A 17,035-nucleotide genomic window follows, 5' to 3' on the forward strand; every position below is an offset into this window, starting at 1 on the left:
CATTAACAAAGTAAAATTTAGATTTTTCACAGCTTACTGGGCAGAAAATCTGGATTTTATTAAGGACACAGAGGCCCAGATTATGCAACTCTCCTTTATTACCACAGCTCAGCAGTAACAATGAAGAGAGTATAGAACTTCAAACAACATTCCGTTACAGTATATAGTCTATGAGCATGCAGCCATCTTCCTTCTTTGTTGCTGCTGCTAAGAAAGATAAGTACCCTCCATTCAGTCGTGCTTATGCTGTGCGTATGCTTGCTTGCCTTTTGTTTGTTTGTCGCATACCTCGGTCCAATTGACCCTATTACGCGATTGTTTCTGCCTTTGCTCGTTTCTAAATACGAATTGAAAGTTTTTTCTTTCTTTACGGTCTGAAAAATACCTTTTCAGGGTTTTATGAACATAACCTTTTAAATTTTAAACAGACGCGACCGCATCCCCGTTGCCTGCCAGCTCTCGGAGCGCGACAGGCATACGAACGCCAATGCTGCCACACGCCCGTTCCCTGTCAGCGCTTTGAGCACTGTCTCGAATACGGCTTGTGCGGCAAAAAGCAATACTCTTTGTGCCCCTACCGCGGTACGCTTTCAACGCGTACCGCGGAGGGGATAATAATTTAAAAGAATACCTCCGTTTCTTCTCTGCACTCTGGTTGAGCTCCTGCACCTCACGGGAGCCGACCGGAAACGTTTTACGCAGTGCACTTTCAATCGCGTACCCCGGAGGGGACATTTATTAAAGGAAAGGCCCCATGGGGTAACCACGCACGCAAGAGACGTGGGTGGTTACCATAGCTACCGTAGTCAACACTTGACAGTTGCTGTGGTTTGATCGGTTTCTACTCGTCGTCCAGCAGGAAATTCACTCTGACTCGCCCTACCTGGGAAATTTAAGCCCTATTTTCACAATTCTTTGTAAAATTAACCCCTCAGGGTAATCCTTGAGGGCTATTCTACCATTCATATAGGTTTTTTACTAGTTTACTACTAGTTTACCTTGGGAAGAACCCTATTAATCCTTAAAATTGAATTAATTACATTTAAAAAAAAAAAGGGGGGGATTTTTACAATGTCTCTAAACACTCACACCAACCTAGAGGGTAAGATTGAGTCAATGGTCTCTACGGCCATGGATAAAGCTATGGACTCATTCAATGAGATTATTAACAAAAAATGTGAATCCCTGTCAAGAGCATGGCCCTCTACAAGTACAGCGCATACCTTTGGCACAAAAGAAAGGGCAGTTAAGGCCACAAAGAGTATTGCTTTCCGCCGAACAAGCCGTATGCGAGATAGCGTTCAAAGCGCTGACAGGGAACAGGCATGCGGCAGCATTGGCGTTTGTATGCCTGTCGCACTCCGAGCACTGGCAGGCAACGGGGATGCGGTCGCGTCTTTTAAATGGACGCAAGCCCGAGGAAAATAAACTATTAGGTCATGTCTCGGCAATCACGGGGCAAGGGGGGAAGAAAAGAGAGAGGCACAAGGGATAGCAGCGCCGGCTGTTTAAAATTTAAAAGGTTATGTTCATAAAACCCTGAAAAGGTATTTTTCAGACAGTAAAGAAAGAAAAAACATTCAATTCTTATTTAGAAACAAGCAAATAGGGATTAATTGGAGCCAGGTATGTGACAAACAAACAAACAAAAGGCAAGCGAGCATATGCACAGCATAATCACGACTGAAAGAAGGGTACTTATCTTTCTGAGCAGCAGCAACAAAGAAGGAAGATGGCTGCATGCTCATGGACTATATACTGTATGTTGTTTGAAGTTCTATATTCTCTTCATTGTTGCTGCTGAGCTGTGGTAATAAAGGAGATTTGTATAATCTTGGCCTCCATGTCCTTAATAAAATCCAGATTTTCTGCCCACCAGGCTGAATATTTAGTACACTACAGGCTAGATCCTGAAGTGTTTATTATAACCATTAACAAAGTAAAATCCAAACCTTTACTAGTCTTATTATGACAGCTGGGCGAATAGCACCAGCGTATTATATATAATTGGCCCAACCCCACCAATAGCAATGCTGGAAATGGCAATACACAATTTATAGGTCATCCAAGGGTCCTACTCGTGCCCTTCAAACTCCCCAACCCTCAATCCATACAGCTATGGGTGAAAAATTCAGGGAGAGCATTAAGGGACCAAAGGAAATGGCGAACATAACTACAAATTGAGAATCCAGTCACAATCTACAAGTAGGTATCTGCTTTCTTTGTTCAAGAACATTTTGTGAAAATTTCCTCTCCTAATGATTACCTTTTCTAACAAACTCAGAACATCTAATATCTTGGTAAAGAACATCTGTATTACATGACAAGCCATTCACAAATGAATTCATAGGACCTTTGTGGTGTCCACACAGGACTAGCAAATGGCAATCATTTGGAACGTGCGGTTAACTATTGATTCCTGTGTGGGTTTTTTTTTTTTTACTCAGGGTTATTAGGAAATTTTGTCTCCCACTTGTGTTCCAGTCACTCTTGGAAAGATGCTACAGACTAAAGACTTCTATGGTTTTTGCGGACTCATACAGTCTTAAGAACCCAGTGGCTGCACCTCCCTGTGAGTTGCCCCTACACCAATCCTGACTGCTTCATCTGAAAATTGTGTCTTCTAGAAGATTGTACCCTAGCATTACTTGGTAAACACAATAACTCCTTGCCTTCGTCAGTTTGAGTCTTACAAGAGGTTGAGCTTCCGCACTGAAGGCTGCGTGGGAGTTGGGCACCCATGGGGGGAGTTTGGTGCAGGGCCTGGTCACTGGTCAGGCCCTGCTGCCAACTCTCAACTGCCTATCAGGGGTGTTGGCTGCAGTTGGCTGGCAGGGTGTCTGCTCAGCTTTGAATATAAAAAAAAGACAGAAATTCACTGAAAAAACACAAAGGTTAGAGTGACGTTGTAATTAGGTGCTGAAATAAGATAAAATCTAATGTTTAGAAGCGGAAAGAAACACAAACTCGCTGTTTATAGTTTAGTGTAGTATCTAAAAGGTGCGTTCCAGTCATGCACTGCTTATGACCTCATGCTTATGACAAGTAAAATTAAATCATTGATGACATCACTGGTGCCATTACAAGTGAAATCACTGATGGCGTCATCCAATATAGTGAGTGTGTTTGCGTTATAGAAATTGCCAGACTGAAATAATTCAACAAGCTACACCAGTGTCCTAATCAGGCAATAATAGACAGAACCTTTGACCACATGCTGCACACGTAGCATGTGTGTTAAGTCCACACATTCGTTGGATGTTACTGTTGATTTACTGGTGTTCACCTAACTAACAAACAAAAGGCCTCTACAGATTCTACTGGAGTTTCGCCACCATTTTACACCTTGAACAACCTCTAAAAAAGTGTTTATACTGTATTCACCTTAACAGAATCATCCTGTAAAGTACTTCAGATGACCAGAAATTTCAAGTCAACAGGATGACAGATATGCATTTGCCACTCATAGAGGCCATATGGACGATCCTCCATAGTTTGCTAAAATAAATTCCTGAGATGAGCACAATGGCACTCAACCATAGAGCCATAGTTACAACCCAAAAGTGTGTTAAACCACCTTCAAGTGGATCACCACAACATGATCACCAATACCTTCTAAATTATTCAGCAATCTTTCAATGCCTCAAAAGCTTCAGTGAAGTTCAGGAAATAAACATCCACAACTTTTAAACATTCTTATGACACAGAATCTGTCTATAGCACAGTATTACAACTATTTATCATGAGCACATGCACAGACATCTCCTATTGTACACAAACGCTTTGGCTTTCCCCATATATTTTTTATATCAGGTATAGGCTTTGAGCCACAACATACTTTGAAACATGTCTCTGTAATCCACATTAAGTGTGCTTTGCCTTTACCATGTTTACCAGAGAGTATTACCTGCATCCTAAACTTTACTGGTTTGTAAACGGTGCACCGCACAATATTAAACTCTAAAAATGCACAACCACACCTGTCACCACGACTTATGGTATTTTCATCTAGTCACCCATATGTGTACCGACAGTAACTATATGCTGTACATAATTATAAGCCTTTAACTTTTTTTTACAGGGGGGTGTGGCTTGACGCGCAGCAGTGATGGCTGCTTTCTTCTCAGCTCCGTAACATTGCCGGTACGGACCCTCGAGAGAGCCTGGCGCAGAGACCCCAACACCGGACAACATGACTGCCCTCAAGCTCGCCACCCGAAAACACCACCAACGGATCCACGCCACCAAGAAAACTGCATTCAAGGAACGACTGGACAACAACGCACACAACAGCAAGGAACTCTTCAACATCGTTAAAGAGCTCTCCAACCCCAACGCCGGAAACAACGACATCACCCCTTCGCAAGACCTCTGCAACTCCCTCGCCTCCTACTTCCACAACAAGATCGCGGACATACACAACAGCTTCAGCACTCAACTGACGCACGCCACGACCGAACCACCACCCCCCACCACCACCCTCCGCGCCTGGACCCCGATCGGCACCGAAGACACCGTCCGCACGATGAACTCCATCCACTCCGGATCTCCGACCGACCCCTGCCCTCACCACGTCTTCAACAAGGCCGACGCGGTCATCGCACCCCACCTGCGGGACATCATCAACCCCTCCTTCGACACCGCTACCTTCCCGGAGAGCTGGAAGCACGCCGAACTCAGCGCTCTACTAAAGAAGCCATCAGCCGACCCCACCAACCTCAAGAACTACCGCCCCATCTCGCTGCTCCCGTTCCCTGCCAAAGTCATCGAGAAGACCGTCAACAAGCAGCTGGCCGCCTTCCTCGAGGCGAACGGATCCCTCAACCTCTCACAGTCTGGCTTCCGAGCTAACCACAGCACCGAGACCGCCCTGATCGCAGCCACCGATGACATCCGAGCCCTGCTTGACAACAGAGAAACAGCAGCCCTCATCCTCCTAGACCTCTCCGCGGCCTTCAACACTGTCTGCCACCGTACACTAGTGCAGCGCCTCAGCAACGTCGGAATCCAGGAGAAGGCACTGGAGTGGATCATCTCCTTCCTCGCCGGAAGGACACAGAGAGTCCGTCTCCCCCCGTTCAGATCAGAAGCCACCGAAGTCATCTGCGGCGTCCCTCAAGGCTCCTCGCTTAGTCCAACCCTCTTCAACGTCTACATGAGCCCCCTCGCAGACATCGCACGCCAGCACAACCTCAACATCATCTCCTACGCCGACGACACCCAGCTGATCCTCTCCCTCACCAACGACCCCACCACCGCCAGAGCCAACCTTCACGAAGGGATGAAAGAGGTAGCCGAATGGATGAAGAACAGCCGCCTGAAACTGAACTCGGACAAGACGGAAGTCCTCATCCTGGGATCTTCACCCTCCGCCTGGGACGACTCCTGGTGGCCCCCCGCCCTAGGCAGCGCACCTAAACCAACAGACCACGCACGCAACCTGGGCTTCATCCTGGACTCCTCCCTCTCCATGACCAGACAAGTCAACGCCGTCTCCTCGTCGTGCTTCAACATCCTGCGCATGCTACGTAAGATCTTCCGGTGGATCCCCACCGAGACCAGGAAGACGGTCACCCAGGCCCTCGTCACCAGCCGTCTGGACTACGGCAACTCCCTCTACGCCGGAACCACCGCCAAACTCCAGAAGAGACTCCAGCGGATCCAGAACGCCTCAGCACGACTCATCCTGGACATCCCCCGTCGCAGCCACATCTCCGGACACCTGAGAGACCTGCACTGGCTCCCGGTCAACAAGAGAATCACCTTCCGTCTCCTCACCCACGCACACAAAGCCCTACACAACCAAGGCCCAGGGTACCTCAACAGCCGCCTCAACTTCTACGCTCCCAAACGCCAGCTTCGATCGACCGGCCACGCCCTCGCCGCCGTCCCCCGCATCCGAAGAGCCACCACAGGGGGACGGTCCTTCTCCTACCTCGCCGCCAAGACTTGGAACTCCCTCCCGACCCACCTCCGCCTGAGCGAGGACCACCTCGCCTTCCGGAAGCAACTCAAGACCTGGCTGTTCGAGCAGTAGCGGATGCCCCCCCCCCCTAGCGCCTTGAGACCCTCTGGGTGAGTAGTGCGCTATATAAATGCTTTGATTGATTGATTAAGATGCGTTACGGGTGATTTTTAATCACCTGGTGACTCCGGAGAGCGGTGGAACACCTAGGCACCCCCAGGGCGTGTTCTGTGTCCTCGTGTCATTTATTTTGAAGCTGCGACACGAAAAAGAGCTCTGGTACGATATTTTTCAAGATGGCGGACGTCCATGTAATTCTCCACACAACACGACGAAGGGAAGGTAATTTTCATTATTTAAGCTCCTAAACGCTATCTTGATGTGGTCTAAGATACTGTGCTGTATTATTTTTACTTGACGCACTATTTATACATACCAAGTTTTGCGCAAGGTTGCTTTCTCTTCACATTCGGAAATCTCAAAATGGCGGCAGATGACTGAAACTTCGCCTCATACTGCGGTCTCTAGTAGAAGGTCTGTAATTTGGTACTACACTGGATTGTAGTGCTGATTGCTTACACTGTGTGTCGTATTGTCCCATGATAGTTCTGTGCTTTGGTGCTCCCTCTTGATTTATCGTCACAACAGGAACATTTTGACTGACTTTCGGAGAAGTTTATTTCTAACCCTGACCTTTTAAGGCATACTTTGCCTGTTTACACCTTCTAACCTTACTCAGGCTATTTGGCTGTTTCCAGCCTATTCAATGGCGGAAGGCAAGGGTGTTAACACCAAAGACAGAGATTCGAGGGGAATCTAAAGCGTTCCAAACAGACCTCACATACTCCGGAATTACTGACCAAGGGTAATCTTGAATCTGCCTCAACGTTGGAAGCGACATTACTCAAGCTCAATTCTGTTCATGACATTGCACAGAGTACCAAAATGAGTACTTACTTGTTGCAGATAGAGGTGGCTGCAATTCGTAATGATCTTAAAAATCTTTCACTACGTGTTTCTAATGCGGAAACGAGAATTAGCACTGTAGAAGACTTTACAAACAAACAAGCGAAACACATTCAAAGCTTGGAGCGTTCTATTACTTCTCTGAGGAGGGATCTAACAGAACAGGAAGATCGTAATCGAAGAAGCAATTTGCGTATTTTTGGTTTACCGGAGGATTGTGAGAAATCTGCTCCCTCGGTGATTGATTTCTTCCTTACTTGGATCCCAAACGCCTTGAATATTTCCTTTACTAAAGACTTTGAGATAGAGCGTGCTCATAGGGTCCCTTCTTTTAAACCAAAAACAATGTCTTTTCCAAGGGTCCCTGATTTTTAAACCTTTGCACCACCAGCATACGGAGCAGATTCTGGCACAAATGAGGAAGATCAATATAATGCAATGGAAAGGCCACAGAATATCCATTTCACAAGATTTTGCCAGAGACACGGTAATCTGAGGTAAAGGCTTCCTGAATCTACGTAAGAGACTCTCTGATATGAGTATTCCATTCACTTTCGCTGGTCCTTCAAGATTTTGGCTCACATTTCGAGGTCGCCCACAGATTTTTATATGAGCCTTCAGATCTTTCGAAATACTGGGATAATCAATCTGAATTGCAAATTGACTCAGACTCTCTTCCTGGCACTTCTTTTTATATTTCTAAACTCTTATCCATCTCTACTTTTTCCTTTTTTCTATATCTTTTACTATCAGTAAGTATTTGATCTTTTATTTATTTTCTTCTTCCACTTTTTACTTTATTTCTTGCTGTGTCTTTTCTTTATTCAGCGGTCTTTTTTTGTTTTTTTAAGCAATAATCTATCCATATGGATATATTTGTTTCTGAGGCCATGGGCCACAAATGCCATGATAATTATACTACTGTCCTACGTTATAGTTATGCTGCCTCTATATTCTATTCCTGTTTCTCCGTTTTACTCTACCTTTTATTCATTTTTTTCTTTGGCTCGTCTATTCTACCTTTTACTCAATCTCTTACCTTTTCTTGGTGCTTTGAGTTGGTGATCATTTATATATATGTATATACTATTTATGGATATTGTGATCTCCTTTGGAATGTCAAATTATTCTGATGATTTGTGTCATATGCACCAATTTAGTATTTATTCATTAATTTCTCGATTTAAACTTTTTGAGGTATATCCATTCTGATGCTGTATACTATTATAGCCATGTTGCCTTGCTTATGAATTACATCTTATCAACTAGTACCCGCCCTAATTATATGAGGTTTTTTCTGACTCTTTTTACTCCACTATTATATAGTTGAATATGGATTTCATATAGTGTATTTATCCTCTTTAGATCTTTATACAATTTTATGGACCGGTTCATAGTATCTTGATTGTTTTCTATATGCTAGTTTAAGCTTCTTTATTTATTTATGAAATGTTTTTTATTATTTCAATTGCTTGAGTATATTATAGCGATTGAACTCACATTATTTATTATAATTAGCAAGATGTAGCAATATGATAATTCATTTGAACACGTTGTGCTTGTTTCGCCGCTCGGCGGCCTGATTATACTTGAGCTGTCCGTACCGAGTTTGATGGCCTCTGCTGTTGCTCCTCCACGTTGCTTCCCCATGCAATTTGTCTCCTACAGACAACCCCTGGTGGGGTTGCATTTGGTTAATACTCCATTTTTTTCTGGAGTACCTTTGCTCTTTTTTTTCTTTCTTCTATTCCTAATTCCCTTCTTCTTTCTCCTTCCTAATTTTGGGACATCTGCTTCATTTTATTTTGGGATAGAGACCTTATTTCCTTTAATTTCTATTTTGTCTTGGTTGCCCCTTTTTTCTTTTGATCAGATGAATTCATTTATGTTGTTAAACACATATCTATGCCTGGTTTAAATGTAGTTTCACTTAATGTTCGGGGGTTAAATCATCCTGTTAAGAGGGCCAAAATCTTAGATTATTGCAAAAGTTTATCCGGTAATGTGGTGCTACTTCAAGAGACTAAGATAGCCTTTAAAGAGGCTCTTCTTCTGAGAAAAGATTGGGTTCTTGATGTTACTTGTTCCGAGGCTGCGGGGAAGAACAATTGAGTTAATCTTTTTTCCAAAAGTTCTGGTTAGTCTATTGTTACAGCTGAACATGATACCAGTGGCAGGTGGTTACTTACTCATTTGACTAATGGTTCGGATGATCTATAGATTATGAATTTATATGCTCCAAACATTGATGATCCACTTTTTTGGCGATCCATAAATAAAAAACGTACTGATATTCCACAGAGCTCTCGAACAATTGTAGGCAGGGATTTTAATCTTCCCCTTGATCCTATTTTGGACAGACATTCAGCTTTTAAGTTTTTGACCCCCTAGGGCACAAACACATGCTCAATATGTGCTTGTCTCATCACCTTGTTGATGCATGGGGATTGCATAATCCTATGGGTAGTGATTTCACGTTTTTCTTCTCTCCACATTTTGGCTTCTCTCATATTGATTATCTTTTGGTAGATGCCTCTCTTTTAAACCATACTATGAACGTTATGATTCATCCAATAGTTGTTTCTGATCACGCAGCGGTCTCTTTAACTATCCTCAATCTGACAGATATGAGAGGTCCTCGTAACTGGCGCCTAAATACGGACATTTTGGAAGAAAATAATGAATGATGATTGATAATTTCTTCAATGATAATGAGTCTTCAGTGATCTCCCCAATGGTATTGTGGGACGCATTTAAATGCACTATACTGGGTCACATTATTAAAAAAAATGTCTAAACAAAATAGCGAAATTAGGAAATCTCTGCAGTCTCTGGGGGATGATATTAAATGAAGAGAGGAATTATTTAGACACTAATGACAAATCGCTCCTACAGGATATTAAACATTTGAAATACTCTTTCAACTCCATTGTCACTAAAAGAGCTTATATTGGTGTCCATACTCAAAAATCCCGCCATTTATTATTACAGAATAGAGCTGGTAAATTGTTGGCTGCCACCCTTCAATATCAAAACACAAACACTACAGCTACTCATATCTCCCATATTACGGATAAAAATGGGTCAAAGAAGTTTCATACTCAAGAAATTCTTGGTGTCTTTCGTGATTTTTATGAAACTCTGTGCACACCTAGGGATCAATGTTCCAAGATAGCTTGTCAACAGTTTCTTGATTCGATTCCTACTAATACTATTTCGCATTACGATATGATTGAACTGGGGAAACCGATCGATACTGGCAAGGCTATTAAGGCTACTCGTTCATGGAAGGCTCCGGGCCAAGATGGGTTCCCTATTGCCTTTTATTAAAAAAAGTCTCCCTCAATAATCAAATATCTTAAAAAGCTCTTTGATAATTATGTTCTTTCTGGCAAGGTCTCTGGTTCAGCTGCTGAAGCTGCTATTGTAGTGATTCCGAAAGATGGCAAAGATCATTCTGATCCTAAAAATTTTCGTCCAATTTCATTATTAAATATGGAAGCTAAAATATTTGCCAAAATCTTGGTTAAGCGCTTAGAAGGTCATATTCCAACTCTTATCCATGACTCCCAAACAGGTTTTGTTAAGGGGATACTCGGTAGAAACAATATTCGTAACTTTTGTCATATTTTAGAGAGAGCAAAACTTTCTGTATTGCCATCAGCGGCGATCGCACTTGACGCCGAGAAGGCTTTTGACAAAGTCTCTTGGCCTTTTTTTACAAGCAGTGCTATAATCCCATAACCTCGGTGACTCGTTTATTAATATGGTAATGTCTCTCTATGCGCAGCCAAAAGCTAATATTAGAATTAATGGTGCTATGTCATCTTTTTTTAATCTCCGTCAGGGCACTAGACAAGGGTGCCCTTTATCACCCCTTCTTTTTCTCTTGTCTATAGACCCACTCCTTCGTCTACTAAATTTGAACCAGAGTATTAAACGTTTTCAATTTGGATCGTATACGCTTAAAACAGCGGCTAACGTTGATGGTGTTCTTATTTTTTCAGAGGATATTGCAACAGCAATTCCTGTTATTTCTATCATCATTAAGGATTTCTCGTTTGTTTCCGGGTACAATCCTAAAGAAAAAAATGAACTGTTACCCGTCAATTCGTTGTGCTTTTCTTCTCACATGGGGGACTCCGGTTTAAAATGGCAATCGACTCGTATTAAATACTTGGGGATTTGGTTTTGTAAGGATCTTCCAGATTCTTTCACTTATAACGAATCCCATATCATATCTAAAGTTAAAGATATTTTGTCTTCCTGGTCTCCTAAATATATTTCTTGGTGGGGAAGATTACAAACTCTTAAAATGATGATAACCCAGATTATTAACTTCTTATCCTCCATGTTACCTATGACGCTCTCTTCTACCTTCTCTCATGAAATTGATTTAATCTCTTCAAAATTTCTATGGAATGATAAGAGAGCTAGAATTGCTTATGAACACCTTAGGAAGCCCTCTGTCTTGGGTGGTTGTAATTTTCCGGATTGGAACTTTGGTTCTTACCGGACTCCCATTATATACCCCTTTGGATTTATACTGAACATTAGCTGTGTACTCCTTTTTCCACCTGTTCCTTTCTCACAGCTTTGAAACTTGGGTTTGATCATTCTGAACGTATAATACAAGACACTATTAATGCACTAAAATTTATTGACAAAAAAGTATCCAAGCCTATTCATAAATCAAGATGGTCCTCTTTTTGGTACAATTCTAAACTTGTTACTGACATCGATCCGACTACGGCCTCTTCATGAGCTGCTAAAGGTATCAGATTGGTAAAAGATCTTTATGATTCTAATCATGACCCGATCCCCTTCTCTCTCTTAGCCAAGACATATAATCTTAGTAACATGGATTTTTATTCTTTTTTTAAACTAAGGGTTAAACTTTCTAAAATATCCCTCTCTACAGATTCGGTTATTGTCTCACTTCTCTCTACGTGGTTATGCTCAGGCCATACTGAGTCTAAAATATATAAATTTTTATCTGCTCCTCTACCTTCACAATCTACAATCACTTATGTTAAATGGTCTCATCACTTTGCAGAAGACATTTTTAAACATATTACAAGAGTCTTGGCAACTGATTGGGAAATTATCCCTACGTAATATAATTGCTCCTTCACTTATTCAATTTAAATTCTTTACATTAAATCTCCTTCATTGGACCCCTGCTTGTTTATACAAGTTGAAACTACGAGATCCCGATCTTTGTTGGAACTGTAATTTAGTACCTGGCAACAATCAACATATGTATTTTGAATGCACATTTTTACAACCTTTCTGGGGCCTGATACAGAAACACTTATCATTAATCTTTAACATATCTATAGATCTTTCTTTACCTATGATGCTATTGGGTCCATGGGCTACAGCTATTCCTTTACCCCTTGATAATACGGATCTGGAGCTCTTAGATTTACTTTTATCCAATGATGTTAAAATGATATTAACAGAATGGAAATCCTTTCATCTCCTATTTTATCATACGTGGTGATCATGGGTCTCATACCTTCGTGGAGCTCATACTTTGGTTGAGAAAAGGCATTACTCGCCTTCCATTTCTAGTAATGTATTGCGGTCTTTGGACAATTACATGAACTTGTCCTCTCAGGGGTTGGTAACTCAGTATCCCTTTGATTCCATCTCTTCTTTCACTGGAGCAGATGGCCCTTCCTATCTCTTTGATTCATTTCTTTTCCTTCTTCTGTCTTTTGACCACATTTCTTTTTTCTTTTCCCCATCTCTTCTTGCTGATTGATTTCAACTATTAGACATATATTAGTTGTATTGTTTATGTCATGATATACATAGTTGCTTTATCCGTTCCATATATCTGAGATTTATATTGTTATTTGATAAATTTTTAAAACCTTTATTATGTGTCATGATAGTTATTTGCTCACCTTTTTGAATACTGATATGTTTACCATTTTTTTAATCCCAGTCCATTGATTCCTGTTATGAAGTCTTTTTTATTCTTAACTTCTTCGGTACTAATGTATTATATTTTTAATTCTGATTTGTTGTATTGTTAGTTTATTGCCAATGTACTTCTCTTTTATATAAACAAAGTATTTGAACACAAAGAAACGTTTTTAAACAATACTCAAAGACTTTAACCCCTTCAGCGCTGCGCGGATTCCCCCGCGGTGCTGAAGGGTTCGAGCGCGGGCGGGGCCATGACGGAACGGTTCCGTCATGAGCACAGCTCAACCGATGCTCATGACGGAACCGTTCCGTCATGAGCATGGAAGGGGTTAAGTAATAAGAATAGCAGTATCATTGATGAGGTCATCGGTGACGTTTTATGTGATGTCATCAATGATGTAATTTAACGTGTCATGAGCGATATAATATGTGAGGTCATAAGCAGTGCATGGCCGGGCCACAAGCTAGAGCTGGTACTCGAACCTTTAACTGGTGAATTTTAGTTCTTCTCATTTCAACACCTAACTAGAACGTCACAACATTGTACAAAAAATGTAATCTGGCAACCATTGTTGAATAAATGCCTACATTAAGTCAAAAACAACTGTGATTAAGCCAGTTCAAGTATTACACTGGTGTGGAACCATTACTCTTTCACTCGCTCTGATCTCGGTCAGAAGCGAGAGGCGGTGTAAATTGCTTTTAAAATTTTGTGCTAATACTGGTGATGACACTAATTTGTTGATTTTTATGAATTTAAATATTTTAAAGCCACAGAATCGTTTGCATTGAATTAATCAGGCTGGTGGGAGAATTTGAACCGGGTGCTGGGGGTTTTTATGTGGGAAATCTCCTTTTCCTCTCTTTGAGGTCAGCGGTCCAGCTTTTTTTGGACGCTGGCGGGGACACGCACTTCCGCTTTCTCATCTCTATAACTAGCTGGTGAGGCGGCCGCGCTGTGACTCTTTCACTCGCTCTGATCTCGGTCAGAAGCGAGAGGCGGTGTAAATTGCTTTTAAAAATAAATTCGTGCTGATAATACTGGTGATGACACTAATTTGTTGATTTTTATGAATTTAAATGTTTTAAAGCCACAGAATCGTTTGCATTAAATTAATCGGGCTGGTGGGAGAATTTGAACCGGGTGCTGGGGGTTTTTATGTGGGAAATCTCCTTTTCCTCTCGGAGGTCAGCGGTCCAGCTTTTATTGGACGCTGGCGGGGACATGCACTTCCACTTTCTCATCTCTATAATCGGCTGATGACGTGGCCGCGCAGCGGACGCGCGCCGCGGGCGCGCACAAGGCAAGCCCGTCTGCGCCCGTCCACGCCAGGACGGGACTAGGGGCTGAAACCCCTGGCCTTTACGTTGCAAATGATCTTCGCTATAATAAGGAACAGCTGCTGAAATGTAGAAACGACATAAGTAGTAAGTGTGCATTTACTTTGCTCTTAGATGAGGGGATTACCTCCTGCCCTTTCTGTGATTTTAAGTGTAGCTCCTTGCACACTACTCCTCTGGGGGGGAATAGAGGGGGGTAAGGATAAGCCCCTTTCTTTGCTTCTTCTTAATTGTCGCTCCCTCCCTAAACACTCCAGTGAAATTTACTTACTCCTAGAAGAGAGGAGCCCAGACGCCCTTTTTTTAACGGAGACCTGGACCAGCGTGGACTCGGACGCCGATGTGGTTCAGGCTCTTCCTGCTAACTATGCTATTCTTAGGCAAGACCGGGTTAGTGGCCGTGGTGGGGGGATTGCTATCATTTATAAAAACATCTATAGGTGTAGATCTATTATGAGTCCCTTAGTTGATTGCGAGAGCCTCTCTTTTGATTTATGTTTTTCACCTACTTGCACCTTCTCTGGGATCCTTATATACCGCCCCCCAGGAGCATGTGCTAGTTTTTGCAATAATCTCCTGGATACTGCTATCAATAGGGCAAGTCTCTCCTCTAATTTTTCGATTTTGGGTGATTTGAATTTACATTTCGATGAAACTGACTCCTCCTTTTCTCAGGACCTTATTGAGGGGTTGGGAACATTCCAACTCAAGCAAATCATGCGTGGCCCTACCCATAAATTAGGCCATCTACTCGATCCTTTATTTACTAACCTGACAAATTTTGTTTTTGGTGAGGCTATTTTGGTTCCATGGTCTGATCACTCTTTATTATCATTTATTTGGACCCCTTGTGACCTGATACAGCCGTGCGTTACGGCTAAAAAATGTGGCCGTATATGGTCTAAACTCTCCATTCAAAATTGGGTAACCAACCTTACAACTTCTAATCCTCCTCCTCATCCAAATCCTACGGTGGCCAATGCAAATCTCAACAGCTGGCTAGAATCCTCTTTGGACTCTGTTCTGCCTAAGAAAGAACTTTCCCATCGAATTGGCCCCAATAAAAAAGCATGGTACTCCCAGGAACTTAGACTGCTTAAGCAATCCTGTAAACGTTTGGAAAGGAAATGGAGGAAGGATTTTTCGGAGGCGGGTAAGAACAAGTATAAAGAGTCACTTAAGCTGTATAAGAATGAAATAAAAAGCGCGCAAGCCTCCTATTATCATGGAAAAATTGCCTCTGCATCCAACTCCCCCAGGGAAATCTTTAAAATTATGAAATCCCTGCTTACCCTTCCCACTCCTCTCATTGACCCTAGGGACGCTCAAAAGCGTTGTGAGGAAATAGCTGATTTTTTCTTATTTTTTCTCAGCAAAAATTGATAACATCTACTCTACATTTCAGCACATCACTGCGGTGACTAGTACGCCACCACCTATTTGTCAGGCTATGCTGGAGGAATTTACCCCGCTGACTCTGTTGGATTTGCAGAGGCTTTTGCGGGAGCTTAAACCTGGGTCCCCAGCCGACCCTGCTCCACCATCCATTCTCAACTTGGCCTGGGAGACTGTCTCCCCAGTCATTTTACATGTAGTCAACTCCTCCCTTAGAACTGGGCAGGTGCCGCTGCTCTGGAAACAGGCTAGAGTTAAAGCCCTTCTTAAAAAACCAAATTTAGATCCCGACGACTGGGCTAACTACCGTCCGATCTCCTTGCTGCCGGGGATCGGTAAATTAGCCGAAAAACATGCCAATTCTATACTGGCAGGTTTTCTTGAGGAGAATAATTGCCTCCACTCTACTCAAACAGGCTTTAGGCGTCATCAGGGCACGGAGACTGCCCTGCTCGCGGTGGTCGAAGAGGCAAGAAAGATTTTGGACAATGGAGGCTGCGCAGCGATCATTTTATTAGATCTCAGCGCAGCCTTCGATACGGTTAATCATCAAATCATGGTCCAAAGACTTAGGGAGATAGGAGTAGCAGGAACTGCCCTCAAGTGGTTGCAGTCCTTTCTGGCTGATCGTTCATTTGCGGTTTTTGAAGAAGACGCTATCTCTAATCAGGCTCCTCTGCGCTGCGGAGTCCCCCAGGGCTCCTCTTAGCCCCAACATGTTTAATATCTACATGAGGCCCCTTGCGGAGGTGGTGGCCCCCTGGGGAATCCATACTGTTATGTACGCTAATGACACCCAGTTGGTGGTCTCGCTCAGTCATCAAGATAGAGTGAGACCAACTTTGACTGCCTGTCTTGAGAAGGTTTCTGAGTGGATGAAGTTGTTTTTTCTCAAACTGAATGGGGCCAAGACAGAAATTATGATCTTAGACCATGCGTCTCCTGTAAATTTAGATGTGATGTGGCCCAGCTGTCATGGTCCTTCTCCTGCCCCCAAAACACAGATTAAAAGTTTGGGTGTATGGTTTGACTGCAATCTGAATTTTGCAGTACAGGCACGCAAAGTGGCGGCCAGTTGTTATGGCCTCCTTAGGATGTTGAGGAAGATTCTTCCCCTTCTCCCGTTCGAGGCTAGGCGGTTGCTGGTCCAAGCTCTGGTTCTTTCACGGCTGGACTACACGAATGCAGTTTATTTGGGAGCGCCTTTAGGAACCACAAAGATTCTTCAAACTGTTCAGAATTGTGCAGCCCGCCTCTTAATGAACATCCCGAAACGCAGCTCGGCTAGGTTAGCCATTAGACAGCTGCATTGGCTTCCAGTTCTGGAGAGAATTAGGTTTAAAGCTATGTGTATTATTCACAAGTCGCTTGGGGGTACTGGCCCTCCTATAATTCAGCCCATGGTGCAGTTACACTGGACTAACAGAA

General features: G+C 42.9%; 1 protein-coding gene across 1 annotated transcript in view; it reads right to left on the reverse strand.

Moving 5' to 3' along the window:
• FH (fumarate hydratase) overlaps positions 1-17,035 on the reverse strand; it is a 375,622-nt gene that overhangs the window by 118,503 nt on the left and 240,084 nt on the right. The gene's annotated exons all lie outside the window — the stretch shown is intronic.

This window comes from Triturus cristatus, chromosome 6 (genome assembly GCF_964204655.1).
Source record: "Triturus cristatus chromosome 6, aTriCri1.1, whole genome shotgun sequence".
NCBI classification, from domain to species: Eukaryota; Metazoa; Chordata; class Amphibia; order Caudata; family Salamandridae; genus Triturus; species Triturus cristatus.